The 21,607-nt window shown below is 44.0% G+C and overlaps 1 long non-coding RNA gene across 4 annotated transcripts in view; it reads right to left on the reverse strand.

The window, feature by feature from the left end:
- Positions 1-21,607, reverse strand: part of LOC112532111 — a 191,000-nt gene that overhangs the window by 59,021 nt on the left and 110,372 nt on the right. The window lies entirely within an intron of this gene.

Genomic DNA, 21,607 nt, shown 5'->3' on the forward strand with positions numbered 1-21,607 from the left:
GGAAGGGAAGGGAAGGGAAGGGAAGGGAAGGGAAGGGAAGGGAAGGGAGGGGAGGGGAGGGGAGGGGAGGGGAGGGGAGGGGAGGGGAGGGGAGGGGAGGGGAAGGGAAGGAAAAGGAAAAGGAAAAGGAAAAGGAAAAGGAAAAGGAAAAGGAAAAGGAAAAGGAAAAGGAGTAATCCAATTAGTCCCTACAGCAGGTGCAAAATTCTAGCCCTCAAGACAAGGTCTGAAAATACTTGAAAGGACAAACAAATACTTGCAGCAATAGCTTTTGTTATTAAGCCATTGCTCAAAATACTGCCTTTGCCAGAAAGTCAAGGAGTGAAAGCTAAGTGGAAAAAATGTCTCCTGAGTATATTGAAGTGTTTCTATCTGAACAGATGTCCTCTCATTTCTGTTATAAAGCAAACACGCTCTTGCATGACTCAGTTAATGTGTAAACATGATAAACCATCTGAAAAGAAAATAATTGTGTTATTCCTTTCTTAAATTATTATGTATGCCAGATAGATGATCATTTTGAATGCAATGCTTTATTAATCAATGATGAGGTGGTTTCCTTTCTCAAAGTCATTAAAATTTCATGCAATCTTCCAATCACTTAGCACTGCATCTTTCGTGTTTTGCATGTTTCCTTATATTTGACAATTCATGAGCCATTTGCTTATGCTATTTCCCCAAGAAAGTTATGCATTAAGCTTTAACGTAATAAAGATATGTAAGCGTATATATGAAAAGTTTCCTGCTTATAAAAGATCTTGCTTGGATGGATGTAGTATATTAAGCCACCTTTACTTCTTCAGAGCTGTGTAGTCCAGAATTTCTCACATCACAGATGTACTCGTATCACTCTGGCAAACATGACCAGCGTAATACAGCATGTACTTCAAACTCATCACAACACAGACATATTCTAAGTGGTTTGAAGGGAAAGGGTGGACTGCAACTTTTTGTAAACCTGTGATGTGTAAATAATGACCTCTGAAGTAGCATTTACAGCAACATGAACAAGCAGAGGTGATTAGAATATATGAAAGATTTTTTTTTCAAATCTGCCTCTAGATTCAGATAATCAGTGGCATAGTATTAGCACAGATTCACTGTACAACACCTGCAGTACCAAAAGGACTAAGAGCAGCAATTACCTCCACAACATAAGCAGGCAGAGCTCCTTCTGCTCATGCTCAAGAGGCAGATGCATTCATCTACAATGTAGCTATTTCAACCTGGGCAAAGGAGTGCAGCAGTTTAATTCTGATAAATGCTCCATTCTTGAACAGTCAATGATTTTCCAGCATTGTTAAAGGCACCCCTGCCCCTCTGTGACATATTTATGGGACTTATTTAGCTTGGAAAAGAGAAGGCTCTGGGGAAACTTCATTGTGGCCTTCCAGTAGTTGAAGGAAATCACAGCGTCATAGAATGGCTTGAGTTGGAAGGGACCTCAAGGATCATCAGGTTCCAACTGCCCTGCTACAGGCAGCGAGGGGAGAAGAACTTTTTATATGGTTTGATAGTGATACTACAAGGGAGAATGGCTTTAAACTAAAAGAGGAAATTTGGGATAGCTGTTCGGAAAAGTTTTTAACTCAGACAGTGGTGAGGCACTGGCAGAGGCTGCCCAGAGAGCTGTGGGTGCCCCATCTCTGGAGCTGTTCAAGGCTAGGCTGGATGGGGCCCTGGGCAACCTGATCTGGTGGGGAGGTAACCCTGCCCATGGAAAGGGGGATTGGAGCTTGATGATCTTTAATGTCCCTTCCAACCTAAGCCATTCTATGATTCTATGAGCTCTCTCTCCCACAGTATTCTCCTGCGGAAACTGGCAGCCCATAGCTTGGACAGGTAGACTCTTCTGGGTAAAGAACTGGCTGGGTGGCCAGTCTCAGACAGCGGTGGTGAACTGAGTTAAATCCAGCTGGTGTTCAGTCACAAGTGGTATTCCCCAGGGGTCAGTACTGGGGCCCATCCTGTTTAATATCTTTATTGATGATCTGGATGAGGGGATTGAGTGCACCCACAGTAAGTTTGCAGATGACACCCAGTTGGAAGGAAGTGTTGATCTGCCTGATGGTAGGAAGGCCCTACAGAGGGATCTGGACAGGCTGGATTTCTGGGCTGAGGTCAGTGGAATGAAGTTCAACAAGTCCAGTTGAACTTTACCATGCACAGACCAGGCTTGGCCCAAGGAGTTAGAGCATCTACTCTAGTACGACAAATTAACTCACACCTCTAAGAATTACTGTTGTCCAAGAAGCAACTAAAATTGATTCAATATTGGTTCACCAAGCATAATTAATGAGGCCTGGAGGAAAGCACCAGTACAGAGACCAGGAAACTGGTCAAAACAGTCAAATATAAACCAGATGACAGGTCTTGTTTCTTCTTGTGCCCTTCAATACATGTGACAAGTCAACTGTTATTTCTTCTGAAAGCTTGCTGAAAGTTGAGTTAGTAGACAACAACAGCTGTTCTGAAACACTGTTTAAGAATAATCATATTTACCTCTAGTGCTCGAATGTGCATATACCTTAAATTAATTTGCTGTCCATACAGTCGGGAGTTTCAGCCTGCGTGTTTTAGGAGGCATATGTCTCTCAATCACCTAACTAGGATACCATGTCCAAGTCAACAATGAGCACCATCTACCAGGCATTATGAAGAAGCTGTACATAAGATCTTTCTTTCTGAGTTAATTTAGAGTTTCTTCTGAGGTCAAACACTGTAATGAAGATTTGAAAGGAACCTTCTGGGCTCACAGGTTCAGGGTACTGCTATCACAATCTCAGCACATCATTCTTCTCCTAAGGGTAAACTAAAAATTTCAACAAATATCTGCAAATGCTAGAACATTTTCTGAATATTAAGTAATTTTACTGCAAGTTAAATTGTTTCTGAGATGACTATAAATATATATATGTAATAATCAACTTGTTAGTAACTCAGTGTTAAAGGCCAAGAAGTCACAAGTGATTTAAGCTCTTAAATAACTTGAAAGGTTCCCCTATTAAATATTGAAAATATTGGAAAACCCTTACAAAGTATAAAATCTCAGACCTTGTTAATTAGGATGGTAAAAGTAACATCCTCTGTTTCCAAATTATTCTACTTCCCCTGTTCAGACTGTGTAATTTATTATGAATCAAATGAATAATTCATAGCTACTGTGAGACCTTGGCCAACTCCGCACAGAATCATCTGTGAACAACGCACTGTTCAAACCTCAGGCCACTTTGCTGTGGCTGTGTTTAGTATCCCACCATCTATGTTTACTGGCTGGCATGCTCTTCACAAACCTGAAGTCATCAGTATTTGCACAAAAACCTGACTCCACAGACATCCAGCAAAATAAGAAATATTTAACATATGCCAAAAATCTGCATACTCCAAACTTTCAGAAAGAATTTCAGTTATTTTGTCAAATATTGTGAAGCTCACAAGAAGAATCATGGTATTACTGAATCATAGAATCATAGAATCACCAAGGTGGGAAAAGACCCCCAAGGTCCTCTAGTCCAACATTTCATCTACTGGCAATATTTCCCCACTAAACCATGTCCCGTAGTACAACATATAAATATTTCTTGAACATCTCCAGGGATGAAATCGGTGAAAGATGTTCATTTAGAAGTTTTGTGCTTCTTATTAAATAGGATGGTAACAGACATATTGCAAAAAAAGTATTTCTTCCCAGAAAAAAATATCACCTAAATATTACCTAATTAAACCCTCAAACCCAAACCCTTGTATTCTGGCCACAAAAAGGAATGTAACACTGAATTCAGCAAATTAGGAAAAAATTGCCAAGTCAAAGACACCCAACATTCCTCATAACTCAGTCTCTAATGTAGTCCAAAAGAGGGACAGAGAGAAGGCAAAAAGGTGTTGAAGAATTTAACACATTAATCATATTGACAGCAAGAGAATAGTTCTGCTCTGAGTCGAGAGAAATGTCAAATACACCATGCATTTCTGATTCCTGACAGTGTGAAGTAGGTTAGATATCAATGGAGGAACAAAAGACTAAGAGTCTAAAGGAATATGTATTCATTGCAGGCAGTGGTCTGAGATACATGAGTTAGCTAATGTATATATCCATTGCTGTCTGGTTTATTAATAACATTTAACTGTTGGTGTGGGACTAATTTTTCTCTTTTTCACACTCTAAAGCCCCACAATAGAAAGCTGTAGCCATAGTAACACTGATGCTGTTATTAGGGAGAACCACTCACATCCACTCAAAAAGAAGCATTTTTAAATTGAAACATCAGCACTGAAGTAGTGAAGGTGGGGGCAAGGTACTACCAACTGTGTTGTAAAAGCAAATATGCCCAAAGACCAATACAGCCTCAGTTGGCAATAAAATGGGCAGGTTGTGACATTTTGTGCTGCTGCAGCATTTTGTTTTATTGGGGGAAAAAAAAAAAAAAAAAGAATTCAGGCAGTTATATCAAAGAGACCAAAAGGCAAAGAAAAGCCCGTGTGATATCCAAGTCCTGCTGTTGTCAACAGTCCATCTTTCAGTGATTTCAGTAGGGGCAGGACTTGGTCCACAGCTTGGAGAGTGGACCCATGGAGAATTTCTGGGCAGCTGCAGACTTTATCTCAGGAGAAAGTCAGGAATATGCTGTAGAAAAGAAAAATTTCCAGCAATGCCAACTTCCCATACCTCTAGCTCAGACTGTATACTAGGAGATGAGTGGATGACACAATTATAATCCCAAAGGTGAGAGCATCCCAAATTCGTTGTCATGGATAGCAGTAGCAAACGCAATGAGGAACTTTATAGATCACCTAGTAATTATAGCACAGGCAAAGACAAACAGTAGTTTTTTTTTTCTCCCTCTGTGCAGCACATTGTGTGTTGGCACATTAGCCAACCAAATGCATTTTCTCACTGCAGTCTTAACAGCACTATAACCCCAATTACACAGTGATAGCAGCATTAGGCAGTTATCAGACTTGACATCCTTCATCCTCCTTCAACAACATCATGTCCTACAGAGAAGCTGCAGAAGAGGGATCCCAAGAGACATGCTCAAGCTACAATTATTCACCAAACTTCTCACCATGTCTTGTAACTTAGGTACTTTCTTAAACCAAGGAAAGATAAGAATGGGCACAACAGCTAACACCTGGTCCCACCAGGGAAAGCAGCTTGAACTCATGAGAGGCAGAGGCATGGGGTGACACCAGGACCCAACAAGAACAGGGCTGGAAGGCGGCCCATGCTTGGCCCGTGCCAGCCAGCCACAGCTTGAGCACTGTTTTCCAGGGCTGTTGCAAAGACAGAACTGCTCATGGCTCCCATCCAAATTTAGCAAGGCTTTTTAATCAGCAAAGCCAAAATCTAATAGGAAAGCCCAGGAACACCTGCAGTGATGCCCAGCATGGTACTGGCTTTTCCTTGCCTTTGTTAAAGTGTTCCTGAGAATATGCCCTGATTTCTTTTAAAACAGTTCCTTTGCATATTCCCTGCTGGGGCAAATGGTAGCACTCTAAGTGTCTTAAAAAAACATTTAATTTAGATTTAATAGGGCAGTAAAAGTATCTATGGGCTCTAGAAGAACACTTACAACAATTTAATGAGTACACAGGATAAATCTGGGCAAGGCCTATCCCAGAAACACCACACAGCATCTGCTTTAGAGTTCATTATCCAAGAAGATTTACTTGCTTACTTCACATTTGTGATTAAATTTGCAATAAAAGTTGCAACCTAGCTGAAGCTCAAAGCCCTGTTTTTCCCCATGAGCTCACAAACACAAAAGCTGAAGACCTACCAGCACTTCATCAGCTCATGCTCCCTGTGGACACTTACCGAAGCCCCCGAAGCTCAGATGCTTGGAACAGCCGTGCTACTGCCTCTGTCTTGTCAAATTCATTTCCAGTTGTTGCCCCATCGAGCATGTGCTTTAAACATCAGTCTAACCATGCAAAACCTACCAGTGTCTCTAAATCTCCCTTTCCACCTCCTGCCTTTTGTTGTTTTATTTTCCCCACTCCCTAAAGGCATTCTTCTCTTTCAACCCATTTGCAGTAATTGTCCCTCTGTGTTCATTCCTGTTTTTTGTTCACACTTTGAGCTCTCTTCAATCCCCATTTTGGGCCTAACCCTGCAACCACTCTGCGTGCAGGGCTCCAGCAAGCGTGCTCACTTTGCTGCAGTAGTAGTGAGCAAATAGGGGTAGACACAAAACTGTTCCTTAGTCGTGCAGGCAATAAAAGAAGTGTTTTCATCTAAACTGCCCTCAGTCTCAGCCACTTGAGGGAAGAGAATAGATGGTGCAGAGAGAGAAGATTATATAGCAGAGGTAGACAAATGTCTGTGTAGTTAAACCGCCACACACGGGGTTTTGGATGTGGCTGCTGCTATTATCCACTTAGAGCCAGCTGCTGCCACTTCTCCTGCATGGATCGGGTCCTGTTCTGGGCTTTAAGTACCTAATGGCCTCTTGTGCTCGAAGACTCCTTGGTGGTTTTCCTGGTAACCATCCACATCTGCTCAGTATCACCACTGAGAGCATTTGAGACTGCACTATTGAAGATGAGGGTCCTCAGTGAGGACAGGCTTGATTTTGCACTCATGTTTTTAACCAACATGAAAGATGTTTGTCCTGTGATCCAAAGCTGAGCAATGCATGGCCACTACAGCCAGCCCTCAACGAGTGGTGCCATGCTCTGGCTTTTGGGATGCATGGGAGGCTCTTGGCTGGCTTCTCTGTTCAGCATCTTGAAAAGCTCTCTTCAGACTGACCATAAATGCCTCAGTGGTCAGCTTGTTCTTTCTCCTGTCCCTTGGAATGTGGCACTGATGGGCGCCCCTGTTACAACTTCACTTGAAAATACTTGTATTAAGTGGTGCTCACTGATAAAGCTACTAAATGCACTGAAGGACTTATTAGGGAAGATGGGGTTTGAAACATATCTCTTTGCCATTTGGTTGTTTTGTCTATGAAGTTCAATTAGCAGTACCTACTTCAGAGAGACTGGGGAAAGGTGCATTTATAATTCATTTGTATCTTGCATTTTAAGGGACTCGGAGGGAAGGCACCCTAAGTGCACAGCAGTACTATTAATAGCATGTTTTTACATTGGCTCATAAATACCTGCCCTGCTTCTCTTCTATTTTTCCCCTGTTTTCAGAAAAATTATCATATTTTAATAAAAACAAATGCTAATTGGATGAAACCTCAGGAAAGAAAATGCTCAAGTAACCTTGGATATTATGATTTTTTTATGATTGAGTATGTTTATTTCAGGCAGTAGCACGTGTAAACTAGGAGAAAATGGGAATATAAAAATATATAGGATATCTACTACATAATGGTTCCTTGCAGGAGTAGAAACAATAAATATTTAATAAAAATGCAAATATAAAGCCATCTGAGGTGCAACTTCTGCCATAATTTCACAGAGGGAGACCAGTTGCAGCTGGGTTAATGTCTTGAACTTCCTTCAGGAGCTGGGCCTTCAGCAATTCATTCCCCTGCATTTAGGAAAAGACCGAGCTGGATTATTTATGTTTAGGCAATCTTTGGCATTCCGTATTCATCATTCTGACATGGGAGATATAGCTACTTCATATTGTTCCAGCTGGTGTTGCTTGACAAGCCCTCCTCACATGCTAAATGCAACAGCAGGGCAGAGCCCGCCATCACCTTGCTGGGTTATCTGCTTGGCCCCATGCAGGGTGGGCGGAAAGCAGAGCTTGGTGCAGAGGAGGAGCTGTGGAGAAGGATGAGAATTGGTTTGTTAGCTCAGACACAGGCAGAAGCTGTTGAGCTGTGTCCAACAGTGGACAAAGCGACTTGAAGGCTATTCATAGTACGGTATTTTATTTTCTTATCTCTTTGGTGTCTTTCAAGACATGCAGTCCAAATGAATGAGTTCTCTGTAAGAGTTAAATACCAAAACCTACTTAATTGATCATATCATTGAGTAGCTAACAGGAAGCATAAATCTTCTTACTATCTGCTTTCTTAGTGAAATAAAGCCTTTTTCTACACCTGCTGCTTAATTCAGTAGAGATAATTCAGATGCAGAAACAACCTGCGAACAAAAGCAGAAGTGTTCCAGCACTCTGATCATCTTCATCACCCTCCTCTGGGCCTGCTCCAACAGCTCCACAACCTTCTTCTGCAGGGGGCCCCAGGTCTGGATGCAGTACCCACATGGGGTCTTACAAGGGTAAAGCAAAGGGGGACTGGCTCCACCTGAACGTAGAACTATTGACAACAATGTTCTTGCTGTGACCGTACAACCAATTCTTTATCCACCTAGTAGTCCAGCCTTCAAATGTGTCTCTCTTCAACATAGAGATAAGGATGTGATGTGGGATCATGTCAAAGACCTTGCACAAGTCCTGGTAGATAATGGCCACCAGATTGTTCAGGCACAATCTGCCTTTTTGAAGGCAGACTGTCTTGTTAGGACAGAGGACAAACTGCCCTTGTTGAATCCATGGGTGATCCTGTCTTGGATCACCTCTGTGTTTCATGTGTGCCATAACATCTCTTCCAAGAGGATCTGCTCCCCAGGCACAGAGGTGAGGCTCACTGGCCTGTAGTTCCCCAGGTCTTCCTTTCTCACAAATGGAAGTGATGGTTCCCTTTTTCCAGTCACTGGGGACTTTGCCTGATAGTTGCAATTTTTCAGATCTGACAGAGAGTGGCTCAGCAACCACATCAACCAGTTCCTTCAGAATCCTGGGATGCATGTCATCTGACCCCATAGACTTGTACATACTCAGCCTCATGAGGTGGTCTCAGAATTGCTCCACTCTTACTTGCTCCACAGAGGGGATGGATTTTGCCCCTCTGATCCCCACCTGGAAGTTCAGGGATGTGAGAGGAGTGGGATGTGAAGGCTGGCTGACTGGCTGTGAAGACTGAGGCAAAGAACTCATTAAGTACCTCAGCCTTTTCCATGTCTGAAGAAGCCAGATCTCCCTTCTCATTTATCAGAGGGGATACACTTCCTTTGCTTGTCTCTTATGTTTAGTGTACGTATAGAATCCCTTCTTATTTCTCTCATCCCTCTCCTGTGTTCTGTTCCTTTGTCCCTAAGAACAGTTTCCCAGAGGAATCCCATCCAATGGCCCCATGTTCACTCTCCTGAAGGTCCAGGTCCTGATTGTGCCCCTTTCGAAGCCCATGTTCTTCAAGACCATGAACTTGACCAGGGCATGGAGACGGAGTTTTGGATTCACAGACAAATTGCATTGTGAGCCTTGCAACTCCAAAATTAAGGAAAAATACATCTACTCATTTTCATACACAGAAAGAACAACAAAGTTCCACTAGTGTTCAGTTAAGTGTATTGACTTGTTATTTCAAACCACAGAATCACACAGAATCACAGAATGGCCTGGGTTGGAAGGGACCTCAAGGATCATGAATCTCCAACCCCCCTGCCGGGCAGCGCCACCAACCTCCCCATTTACTAGACCAGGTTGCCCAGGGCCCCATCCAACCTGGCCTTGAACACATCCAGGGACGGGGCATCTACAACCTCTCTGGGCAGCCCATTTCAGCACCTCACCACTCTCCTGGTAAAGAACTTCCCCCTAACATCCAACCTAAATCTTCCCTCTTTCAACTTAAAACCATTCCCCCTTGTCCTGCTGTTATCTACCCTTTCAAAGAGTTTACTCCCTTCTTGTTTATAGGCTTCCTTCAGGTACTGAAAGGCTGCAGTGAGGTCACCCCGCAGCCTTCTCTTCTCCAGGCTGAATAAGCCCAGCTCCCTCAGCCTGTCTTTGTAGGGGAGGTGCTCCAGCCCCCTGATCATCTTTGTGGCCCTACTCTGGACCCTTTCCAACAGCTCTCTGTCTTTCTTGTACTGGGAGCTCAATACCTGGACACAGTACTCCAGATGGGGCCTCACAAGAGCAGAGTAGAGAGGGACAATCACCTCCCTGTCTCTGCTGGCCACTCCTCTCATGATGGAGCCCAGGATACCATTTGCTTTCTGAGCTGCAAGAGCACACTGCTGGCTCATGTTAAGTTTGTCATCCATCAGGACCCCCAGGTCCTTCTCTGCAGAGCTGCTCTCAAGGACTGCTCCTTCCAGTCTTGTATAGATGCCTGGGGTTCCTCCGGCCCAAGTGCAAAACCCTGCACTTTGCCGTGTTGAACGTCCATCTGAATGGCATCCCTTCCTTCCTCCGTGTCAACTGCACCACTCAGCTTGGTGTTGTCAGCAAATTTGCTGAGGGTGCACTCAATTCCACTGTCGATGTCATTGATAAAGATGTTAAAGAGCACTGGTCCAAAGACAGACCCCTGGGGGACTCCACTTGTTACCGGCCTCCACCTGGACATAGAACCATTGATCACCACCCTCTGTCTGCAGCCTTTCAACCAATTTCTTATCCAACGAGTGGTCCACCCATCAAATCCACATCCCTCCAATTTGGAGATAAGGATGTGGTGGGGGACCATGTCAAAGGCCTTGGTCAAGTCCAGGTAAATGACATGGGTCGCCTTCCCCTCATCCACCAACGCCGTCACTCCATCATAAAAGGCCACAAGATTGGTTAAGCATGACCTTCCCCTGGTGAAGCCGTGCTGGGTGTCTTGGATCACATGCTCATTCCTCATGTGATCGAGCATGTCATCCAGGAGGATCTGTTCCATGATCTTCCCAGGCACAGAGGTGAGACTCACTGGCCTGTAGTTCCCCGGGTCCTCCTTGCTCCCTTTCTTGAAAATGGGAGTGACGTAACCCTTCCTCCAGTTGTCTGGGACCTCACCTGACAGCCATGACTTCTCAAATATGATGGAGAGCGGCTCCGCAACCACCTCAGCCAGCTCCTTCAGTACCCTGGGATGCACACCATCCGGACCCAAAGACTTGTACTCATCCAGCCTCATGAGGTGGTCTCAGACTTGCTCTGCCCTTACAGTGGGAGGTGATTTACCCCCCTGGTCCCCACCTGAAGGCCTGGGGGTGCAGGGCTTGGGGACATGAGAAAGACTAGAATCCTGGTCACCAGTGAAGACCGAGGCAAAGAACTCATTCAATACCTCAGTTTTCTCTTTGTCCGTTGAAGTCAATTCTCCATTTAAATTTACTAAAGAAGGTACACCTGTTTTGGCCTGTCTCTTCTGGCCAATGTACCTGTAGAATGTCTTCTTATTGTTTTTCACATCCCTCGCCAAATTCAGTTCTACCTGCACCTTGGCTTTCCTGATCCTATGTCTGCAAGTCCGGACAGCAGCCCTGTACTCTTCCCAGGTGACACGCCCTTGTTTCCAGAGCTTGTGCGCACCTTTCTTCGCCCTCAGTGTGCCCAGCAGGTCCTTGCTGAGCCATGCTGGTTTCCTAGCTCGTCTGCCCACTTTCTTATTCAGAGGGATGGAGACCTCTTGTGCTTTCAGGAGGGCATCCTTGAAGAGTAGCCAGCTCTCCTCAACATCTTTATCTTTAAGGACAGCATCCCAGGGGATCTTGGCCAACAATCCATTGAACAGCTTAAAGTTCGCTCTTCCAAAGTTCAGGGTCCTGACCCCATCCTTTGCCAGGCCCACATCCCTTGAGATCACGAACTCAACCAGGGCATGGTCACTGCAGCCCAGGCTGCCTCCAACATTGACGCCTTTGATGATCTCTTCCGCATTGGTAAGCAGCAGGTCCAGCAACGCTTCACCTCTGGTTGGTCTGTCCACTACCTGGACCAGAAAGTTGTCATCAATGGATTCCACGAGCCTTCTGGACCTCTTGCAGCTCGCCATGTGGTCTTTCCAACAGATGCCCGAATGGTTGAAGTCTCCCACCAGGATGAGGGCCTGTGAGCACGATGCCTCCCGCATCTGGAGCAAGAAAGCCTCGTCAACAGCCTCTCCTTGATCAGGTGGCCTGTAGTATACCCCTATCACCAGCTGACTTTTATTAGTCCCATCCCTAATTCTAACCCACAGGCTCTCCACCTGTTCCTGACTGTTTCTCAGAGGGAGCTCCTCACAGTCTATCCACTCTTTGACATAGAGGGCAACTCCCCCACCCTTTCTACCTCGCCTTTCCCTTCTAAAGAGCCAATACCCATCAATGGTAGTATTCCAGTTGTGGCAGTCATCCCACCATGTTTCTGTTAGCAACAAGGTCATAACTTTCCAAGTGCATCACAGTTTCCAACTCGTCCTGTTTATTACTCAGGCTGCGTGCATTGGTATAAAGGCACTTCAGCTGGGCTTTCCATCTCACCGCCTTTATAGGGGATCTAGGATTCCCTAGAACAGTAGCGTCCCCAGCATCCTCCAGCCCTACTCCATTTGTTTGTACTCCACCATCTTTGCCCATGGAGTTTGGTATGAGCCCCTCTAATGACCCACTCAACCCCAGTGGCCCTCGTTTTGTCCCCTTCCCCCTTCATACCTAGTTTAAAGACCTTTCAATGAGTCCCGCCAGTTCCTCAGCCAAGATCCTCTTACCCCTCAGAGACAGGCTACTTCCACCTGCAGCCATCATGCCAGGTGCTGAGTCAATTGCCCCGTGGTCAAAAAAAACCAAAATTCCTGTGTTTGCACCAACCTCTGAGCCATTTATTTAAGAGGTGGGTTTTTTTGGATCCTCTCAGTACCCTTTCCTGCCACTGAAGGTATAGAAGAGAAAACCACCTGCATGCCAGCTCCATCAAATACCCGCCCCAGTCCCCTGAAGTCTTTCTTGATAGACCTCAGGCTTTTCTCAGCAATTTCATCTCTGCCAGCCTGAAGTATCAATAAGGGGTAATAGTCAGAAGGGTGAATCAGTCCAGGAAGTTTACTTGAAATGTCCCTGACCCGTGCCCCAGGGAGGCAGCACACCTCCCTACGGGTAGGGTCAGGCCGACATATAGGGCCTTCCATTCCTCGCAGGAGGGAGTCATCTATGACAACTACCCTTCTGTCCTTCCGGGTGGAGGCAGTCATGAGGCGTAAACCACTATGGAATATGATCAATTTTGATCTCTAGAAATAAATAAACAGTCCTACTGCATGGCTTCCAAAGGAATGAATTCCACAAGGATTCAAATGCTTTTTCATGTGCACATTTCAGAAAGGGAAACAAGACGATCAGCATTTTCATCTGTGTGCACAAAGCTACTATAGGTTGTGCTGAATGTGTTGCTTTGTTTTCTCACCAAGAATGCATTGACAAAGTCAGGGATAAGATTAAAACTGCAAAAAACTGTGGCTGCACAGCTTTGCCAAAGCACTGCATCTCCCCAGGTGCATGGAAGTCCAGCATGCTTACCTATGTCTACCCAAACTGCTTCAATACTATCTAAAATAAAGCAGCCATAAAGCTTATACTGGGACCTTAATGCTACCTTCCCTGTTTTTCCTCAGCTCATGCAATGGCAAGGCAAATAGCAAGTGCCCAAACTTATGAGTGGGGCAGTCTCTCAGGACAGAGGTGCTCTCCAGTGACAGTGACATTGTGCCACAGCCCAAACTGGTGTCAGCTTGTGACATTTCACAGAAGGCAGAGATCTTACCCCAGTTTTCACCACTGAGAGCAGGCCTTTTGTAGCACATGGTTTTCTCTGAAAAGCAGCACAGACAACACAGGTATTCTTCTGACTGTGCCTTGGAGAGAAAAGGTGACTTCTTTAACTGTCAGCTCCTCAAACGCAGTCTGGCAGCTGGAAACAAAGCTGTGATGTTTCTGGCTTTTGTAGCATTGACAGCAACAAGAACACAACGTCTTAGACTGTGCTGGACAGCCACCAACCTAGGCTTGGGAGACTGGTGCCCTTGGAGATCTTCTGTAGAGAGGGAAGGGTTTCTCTAGGAGGGAATTCAGGCTCTGTTCTCTCTTGCTGTGCACCTGCTGTTAGCAGAACATACCTCTCACACAGACTATGGATGGGCTGTGCTCTTCCTAGCCACTACACACCCACCTGTGACTGGTTAAATATCAGGGCCTGAGCAATGCCAGAAGCTGCTCCTTCCATTTGTGTTTGCAGGGGTGGAACGGAGAAACCAGGACGGTTCCTGACAGTCTCTGTAGCACAGTTCAAACCAGCATTAATGGTCTGACATTAAACCATTGGTTTGACATTAAACCAATGGTTTGACATTAAACCAAAACACAACAGCTGCAACTTCAAGCATTGAAAAGCCAATAAATCCTTTTGCAAGCATCCTCAGAAAATCACTGCTACCTTACTCATGCTCAGGACTCAGTGACAAGTTCAACATACATACCGCTGCTCCTTCACTGTATTGTATTTTAAAGGATCTCTGTTCAGTTTTGCTCACAAGATGCCTTGCAGTGCTAGACCAGGGTTTGGCCCCCTCCCTCTGTGGTCATAATTCATACTTCTCCATTTGAGCACATTCTCATTTGAAGCTATTTACAAGGGCTCTAAGCAGCAGCAAAGAGCCAACCACTTTCCATCAGGAGCCAAACACACATAGGCCTTTCTCTAGGCTGAGATCTAGTTTCTCTGACACAAACAGAGCTGGAGGAACTCCTGATGCAAGTCAAAAACAACACCTTGCCACCTTTCTGCTTCTCTCCTTTCTGTCAAAGCAGCCCCAGGCAATGGCTCTTTGTGTAGCTGGAGGAAAGCTGTGACTGCTCTGTCACCAGGAGTTTCTGCAGTACCACTGTATGCAGGCAGCCTTTTTCTTTTCCAGGCATGCTGGATCCAGGACGCAGCAGCAGGACGGCAGCCAACACAGCAATGCCAGGTACTGCTGCCAGTGGCACTTTACTACTACTGCAATTCTACCTCTGAAACAGGGCAATGAAACACCAGTGCCACCAGAGGTATACTTGTATTTCAGCCTTCCCGTTGACATCCCAGTTTTGACAGCACAACAGCACATTTTAATGGCCTGTCATTAAATGACTGCAGTTTGTTCTTTCTCTTGTTCATTGCTCAATGCATAATAATAGTTTGTTTTTATTGACTTTAGTTTTTAATATTCTATCTGGGGTTTGTTCTAAAAACATGTATCTGTGTGAGGTTTCCCATAAGGCCAAACTTATCTTTTGAGAAGGATTTGGTAACGAGTTGAGTGGGCTGACTGATTCCCAACCAATTATTTATTCAGAGAAACTTCTTCTGTTTATGAGCAGATTGCAAAGTCCTCAAGTCTGCTTCTCACTCAGAATTATTCATGGGTTTTCTCAGTGACAGAAAGTTGGTCTGCAAAATGTGTTTTTCACAATTTTTCACCCAGAGAAAGCTCAGGCACTCAGGGATCTGGGAACGTGACAAACCATACAACAATAAATACAGCACCGCATTGCACTTGTTATGCTGACACAATGCAATACTCTGTCACACAAAAATACCCATAGATGCCTCAGATCCTAAGAAAAATGTTGGGCTTTTTTTATTTTTATTTTTTTCCAGTTAGCCTCTGCCTTTACAACTTGGTGTTTCTGTAAGGGGAACACCAGCAGCTCTGCTTTCAGGACCAGATGTACTCAAGCCTCTCATCGCCCTCCCGTTCAGACATTCAGCTCACTTCCAAGCAGCTCAAAGAGCTTGACATAGGCCTGAACTGCACATCATGGGCATGAGCTCTGTAACCAAAACAAGGAGAGCACCAAAAGACAAGAATCGCAGCCAGAAGCAATCAGCCACTACCAGGCTCTCTGCAGATGAACTGCCAAGCAACATACCTCTGGAGATGGGGGAAAACCAAAACAGAGGCATGTACTACAGCGAGCAATAAACTTGTATGCAATACAAGGCACTACAGACAGAGGGTTTGGAGAAGAGAAGGCTCAGGGGAGACATTATTGCTCTCTATAACTACCTGAAGGGAGGTTGTAGTGAGCTGGGGGTCGGTCTCTTCTCTCGGGTGACAGTGATAGTACTAGAGGGAATGGCTTCAAGCTGCACCAGGGAAGGTTCAGGCAGGACATTAGGAAATACTGCTTCTCTGAAAGGGTGGTCAGGCACTGGAATGGGCTGCCCAAGGAGGTGGTGGAGTCACCGACCCTGGAGGTGTTCAAGGAAAGTTTGGACATTGCGTTGCGGGACATGGTTTAATGGGAACTATTGGTGATGGGTGGATGGTTGGACTGGGTGATCCCATGGGTCTTTTCCAACCTTGGTGATTCTATGATTCTATGATCAGGAACTTCAGACTAAGGGCAGAGAAAGAACTAGGCAGAGAACACTGTGCTTTGTTTTCCTGGGATAAAAATATCAAATATTAGCACAGAATTGGACCAGAATACACATTTGGGTGACAAAATTTGACTGGTGCTGGCAAAAATTTTAGAATCAATAATATGTTTTCATTTATTGCTTCAGGAATCAAAGATAGCTCCTAGGACTTTGAAGAACAGCTTCCAAGGAAACCATAATCTTAAGGGTTTTGCCATTCAATAGAAGGGATGATTAAACCTGCAGGTTATAGCTTGATATTAAAGACGATGCAACCTATTTGTTGCAGCTCGTTGACTTTACTTCTAAAGGTACTTACAAATGGAGATTTCCACTTGGCTAAGAAAAAGCAGCCTGTGCAGGCTGCATTCCATTATCTCGAGTCTTGCCAAAACTAGAACTGTCTTTAGTTCAGGAAAATTAAAATAGCAAAAATATTCTCAAAAACAAGCAGAAATGTTCACATATTAGAAAATATATTACCAAGCATTGCAAACAGCTGATGCACAAATGATAACGGGTGCAGATAAACAGCTTCATAGTAGCAGGCAAGAAATAGCCCAATTGAATAACCCATAGAATAACCAATAGAAAAACGCAACGTATGTTTCTCGTATGTTTAAAAACAACTGATGCATTAAAAGATCCACCCTAGCTGTGGTGCGCACAACCTAAGATCTGTATGTATCAGATAGTTATGCACTCGTAGCATGAACAGATCCTCAACGTAACGCACTATGAGCTAAACCCCACCATGTGCTGGTATCTTCTTCCCAATGCTCCCCAAGGTTGGGAGACTGAATACTTAATCCACTATATTTTTACTTTTTAATCGATTTCTATTGCAGTCTAATCTGTTTAAATGCTGACCTAAATTGTTGATTTTTTTTCCCTAAAAACTCTGTAGCAGCTTGTTCTGAGAACTACAGTCTAGGTTTAGATAGCCCAAACCTCCAAACAAAAGACATCCGACAGCCATTTTTTGCCTGTGGGGGGTTGTTAAGCCATCAAGTAGAAGAGCAGAATTTTTCTGCAGAGGCAGCACCTGATTCAGGACTCAACACTTTCCTCAAATAGGTCATCCCATTAACCACACACATACAGTCCTTTTCTGTAAAAGTACACAATAAGATTCCTACCCATTAAGTCCACTGGAAATCTTCCATATATGCCATCAAGGCAATAATTTTTATCTTATTTACTATTGTAAGGACATCCCAGCCATGGTCAGAAGCCCCATCATCCTTAGTGTGATGCCAGTTATACAAATTTATCTTGCAAATTTTTATTTCCCAGGAATAAACATTTTGAGCATTACTTCATATAAACTGTTATTTCACCAAGCTGTATATTTACATAGACATTAATTTGCCAGTCCCTTTGTTAACTCAACAGCATCCAATTATCCCCTGAACTCCTTCACAGAACACTTAATTTCCCACTTTGGCAACTCCCACCATGTTTCAGCTAACCTTTCTGTTCAGGCTTTCGCTCTGCTTTGCTAATAGCTTTGGCCTTTAGGAGCTGTAGACCAACCAACAACGCCCACTGAGCCCTTTTGGCTTGGCACTAGGGCCTTCCCCCCACCCTGCACACTCGTGCTTTCCTCACCTGGTTTCAGCTACACCCTCATCTTTCCCAACTAGAGAATTATCCTTCTCCTCTTTGACTAATGTATTCTCATTCAAGCAAGATATGACTGAATCCTACTTGTTGCTGCCTCATGCACTCCATCAACCCTTAATTTTTTTTCCCCCAAATTATAGGCTATAGTAACGTATACCCTGCGACCATGCATTAGCATTCAGTCTATTTTTATTTTGCATAAATGCCAGCACTGACTTGGCACAACTGCTGCTTCTGCAACAGGGGATGAAGGAGAAAGGATGATTCTGCAATTAGTGTTGCCCCAGCTATGCTCCTCCAGAAGATGACTTCAGCTTTTAAAAAAATAAAACAGGCCGATGCTGAACACTTTTAAAGCATCCCTACATTTTCCTCACTGTTCTCAGAGCAGCTGTAACTAGATGCAGGCTGACTTCCAAACATCTTAATTGTGTAAACCCCGAGAAAACAAGAAACATGGCAGATTGATCGATACTTTGAGAACAAAAATACAAAGCAGCCACCTGGGGTATTATAGGGATCCTTCATCCCTTTGAGACATCGCTGCTTTTCATCTTTAAGTACTAATCCACTTTTAAAAATCCACCTTGAGTGCCTCCAGTCTCTTCTGAAAACGCCTCCCTGACCCCCTGGTACGTAACGCTTGTTTCAAACTGGCGGTGGTGGATGTTAAATGCGGCGGTTCCCTCTAGTGGTGCTAGGGCTGGTTCTTCTCTGGACGCTGTTCACTGGAAGGAGACCCTGCCGAACTCTTCCCTGGATGTTAAATGCAAAACAGAACGCAGGCTTTTGTGCTTTCTTTCCTTCTTCTTCTTCTTCTTTTTTTTTTTTCCCCCCAACTTCTTCATCTGCATTCTTTCCTGCTTGCCTCTCATTAGCCTCCTGATTCCATTTTCATTTTCCAGCATCCATAACTTTCTCTAACCATGACTGCGGGTTTCACAGGTCAGTGGAGTCATTGGAAAGCATTAATGTGTTTGGTTGGTTTTCAAGTTCGATGCCAGTTTTAGTAAAATGTTTTGTCTCATTTAATTCGATTTTCAGCAGGGCAGATTTACTAATTAATGAGCAGGAGGAACAGACACAAATCTGGCACATCAAGCTGTCCCTACCCTCTGTCTGTGACAGCATACAGCACAAACCTAACATCCAGACCGCTCTTACCAACCTCAGCACTGAGTAAAATCAAAGCAGTGTAATGAGAAAGTAGACCCACATGGCCAGCAGAGCACAGAACCCCACCATCGCAACCATGGGAGCTCATTAGAAACCAGGGATGTTCACTGGCAGACCACGGCAGATTCCATGCAGCCAGTGATGCCCCAAACTGGGCAGATCTCAGTGCTTTGCTCGGGTTGGGCTGCAGGTCAACACAGGGCCCCTAATACATGGTTAAAAACCATGCTCAAACTGCATATTAGCAGCAAAAAAAGTGCCTAAAACTGCCTGATCTTCCCTGAAAATAATTTCAGGTGGCAGGAGCCCATTCCACTCATTAAATACAGTTGATAATGAATTGATTATTTTAAATATAATTAAGCTGTGGTAACATGATTTTAGTTCTGTTCTCAGACAGTTTATCTCGTGAAAATCAGATTCTCACAAAGATTCATGCCTCTGTGCTTGTGTATATGTACAGAAATATAAAAGGACTTTCTGTTGCTATTTCTGTGCTCTGCCATCCTGCAGATACCTTGGCATTTAAGCAGAGGAGATTTTATTCTACACGTTGCTAAAGAATAGCAAGAGGTGGTATGCAGCAATCACAGACAACACCTAACAGAGCAAAGGGAGGGAGAAATCCCTCTCTGTTCTTCACTTATTTCCACCTTTTCCTTCCAGCAAAGGAATTCAAGGAAAAGTTGACAGGATTTCTTTTGAGTAATAAAGACCAGAAATGGACAAAGATCAAAATGGAAACACGCAAGTCCGTACTGGTATGCTTCCAGAGAAGAGAGCTGCATGGCAGAGGGCACAACAAAAGCACAGGAGTTGCTGCTAAGACTGACCCTCATTGGCACTACAAGAGATGGAGTTCAGGCTGCCCATGTACCTCAAATACAGCCCACCCTGGAACCTGGCAGCTTTTGTTTTGTGAAGCTGCTCATGGTCCTGGGAACCACAAGAGTTTGGAGATTGGCTTTTACTGCCAAACCAGGCTGTCAACTGAAAATATGTTTGCTTTCACCTCATGCTGGCTGTCAAGCCACTGAATGACATGAGGTCAACAGAACAAATTACGTGGTTTGGGGCAAAGTTTCACTTTTCTTACTTGGAACTATCTGATAGAAATCTCAAGATGGTGACAGCGGCCATAGAAATGGGCAACAGCTGTTGTACAATGAAAGCTCTTTGAGGCAGGATAAAGGCCGTGATGAAAGAAGTTTCAGTAATGTGTTGGGTGCTTGTCTCCAGCAAATTGCAAAGGCTCATAATAAAGACACTTCCTTTTACTTATGACAATTTTAGGGAAAAAAATGTCCAGAAGCTACCTGCCATTTGGGATAGTGGCTTAATTTACCAGAGGCAAACTGGAATTAACGATAGCGTTTTAAACTTATCTAAGCCTTCCAACTTCTTCTAGAGAAGCACCTGCTGATATTGTAAACATCACTGTATCGATCCACCTCACTCGTGGAGCAGCATGAGCTTCCCTCTCCTCCTGCTCCCTGCAAGCGTTCATCCATGCCTTAGGCTTCATGGGCACAGCGATGGCCCCTTTGCTGTCACGTCCAACTGACTCAGTCTATATGCTCAGACTTCACTTCTGATTAGTTCCAGGTCCTTCGCCTTCTCTGGGACTGTTTTCAGTCCATATAAGTGTTAGTATTATTTGCTAGTCCTGAAATGATGTTGTTCTTTCTTTCCTCAGTGCTTCACAGATGCCTTTAAAATGCAGGGCAGAGAAGAAATACAGCCTGGATGTTTATGTTATTTGTTTAAGGGCTCTTCTGGAAAATCTCCCTCTGGTTGGTCTCTCATGACCATGTGCAGTGGGGAAAACACATCACAATTTTTAATATAATAGCAATACATATTTTAGAGGTAATTTCTTATTGTAAGCCTTAAAAAAAAAATGAAGCTACCATTCAGGTAAAGTCCATGAGTAAATGCCTTCCACAACCAGGTTTTATAGTGAAAGACAAGAAGGTATTATATATAGACAGAGATATGGACATTATTTATTACTGTCACTGGAAAATGTTACACAAACCTTTTTGCATTCTTCGTACCATCTAGGAACAAGCACAGTTTTCCTTTGCCTCCTATAAAGTAATCTCACACAGTAGACCTGCTGAATTATGAGCCCTAACTGCCATCAATCACTGTGGAATTCCATGACTCAAGGGCTTAAAGGAGGGTAAAATGTTGGAGAGAGAGAAAAAAAGAAAAGAACAGGTGACAACGTCATATAGGTAACAGTAAAATAGCTAATGGGTATCTTGTTGTAGTTCAATGTCAGCAGATTGGCAGAACCATCCTCTTTAAAAAATTGCTTCTGTTTTAATAATTCTCATTCATTAATGCTAAGTAGCTTGAATTAGTTCCCAGGACCCAGCACAGCATCACTGGCAAAGCAGCTTCCAATCCTGTGAAAATGTTCTATTTCCGTAAAGCAGCTTGATCAGTATTAATACACTTCTTGTTCTCTGAAAGGCAGTAATCACCATAAAGACAGTGGGTATTTATATGGGAATGATGTGTGTAATTCCATCGGAAACGTGCTTCAGTAGGCAGGATAACCTAGTTAACAGCTCCCAAAAACTTGTCCCATTAAAAAACAAATCTGTCTTCTACAGCATTCTAATGTCTCTATATGTATCTGGTTTGAGTTTAGGCAAAGCCCGAGGTGATACTATTTTT

The sequence above is a fragment of the Gallus gallus genome, chromosome 3 (genome assembly GCF_016699485.2).
Source record: "Gallus gallus isolate bGalGal1 chromosome 3, bGalGal1.mat.broiler.GRCg7b, whole genome shotgun sequence".
NCBI classification, from domain to species: Eukaryota; Metazoa; Chordata; class Aves; order Galliformes; family Phasianidae; genus Gallus; species Gallus gallus.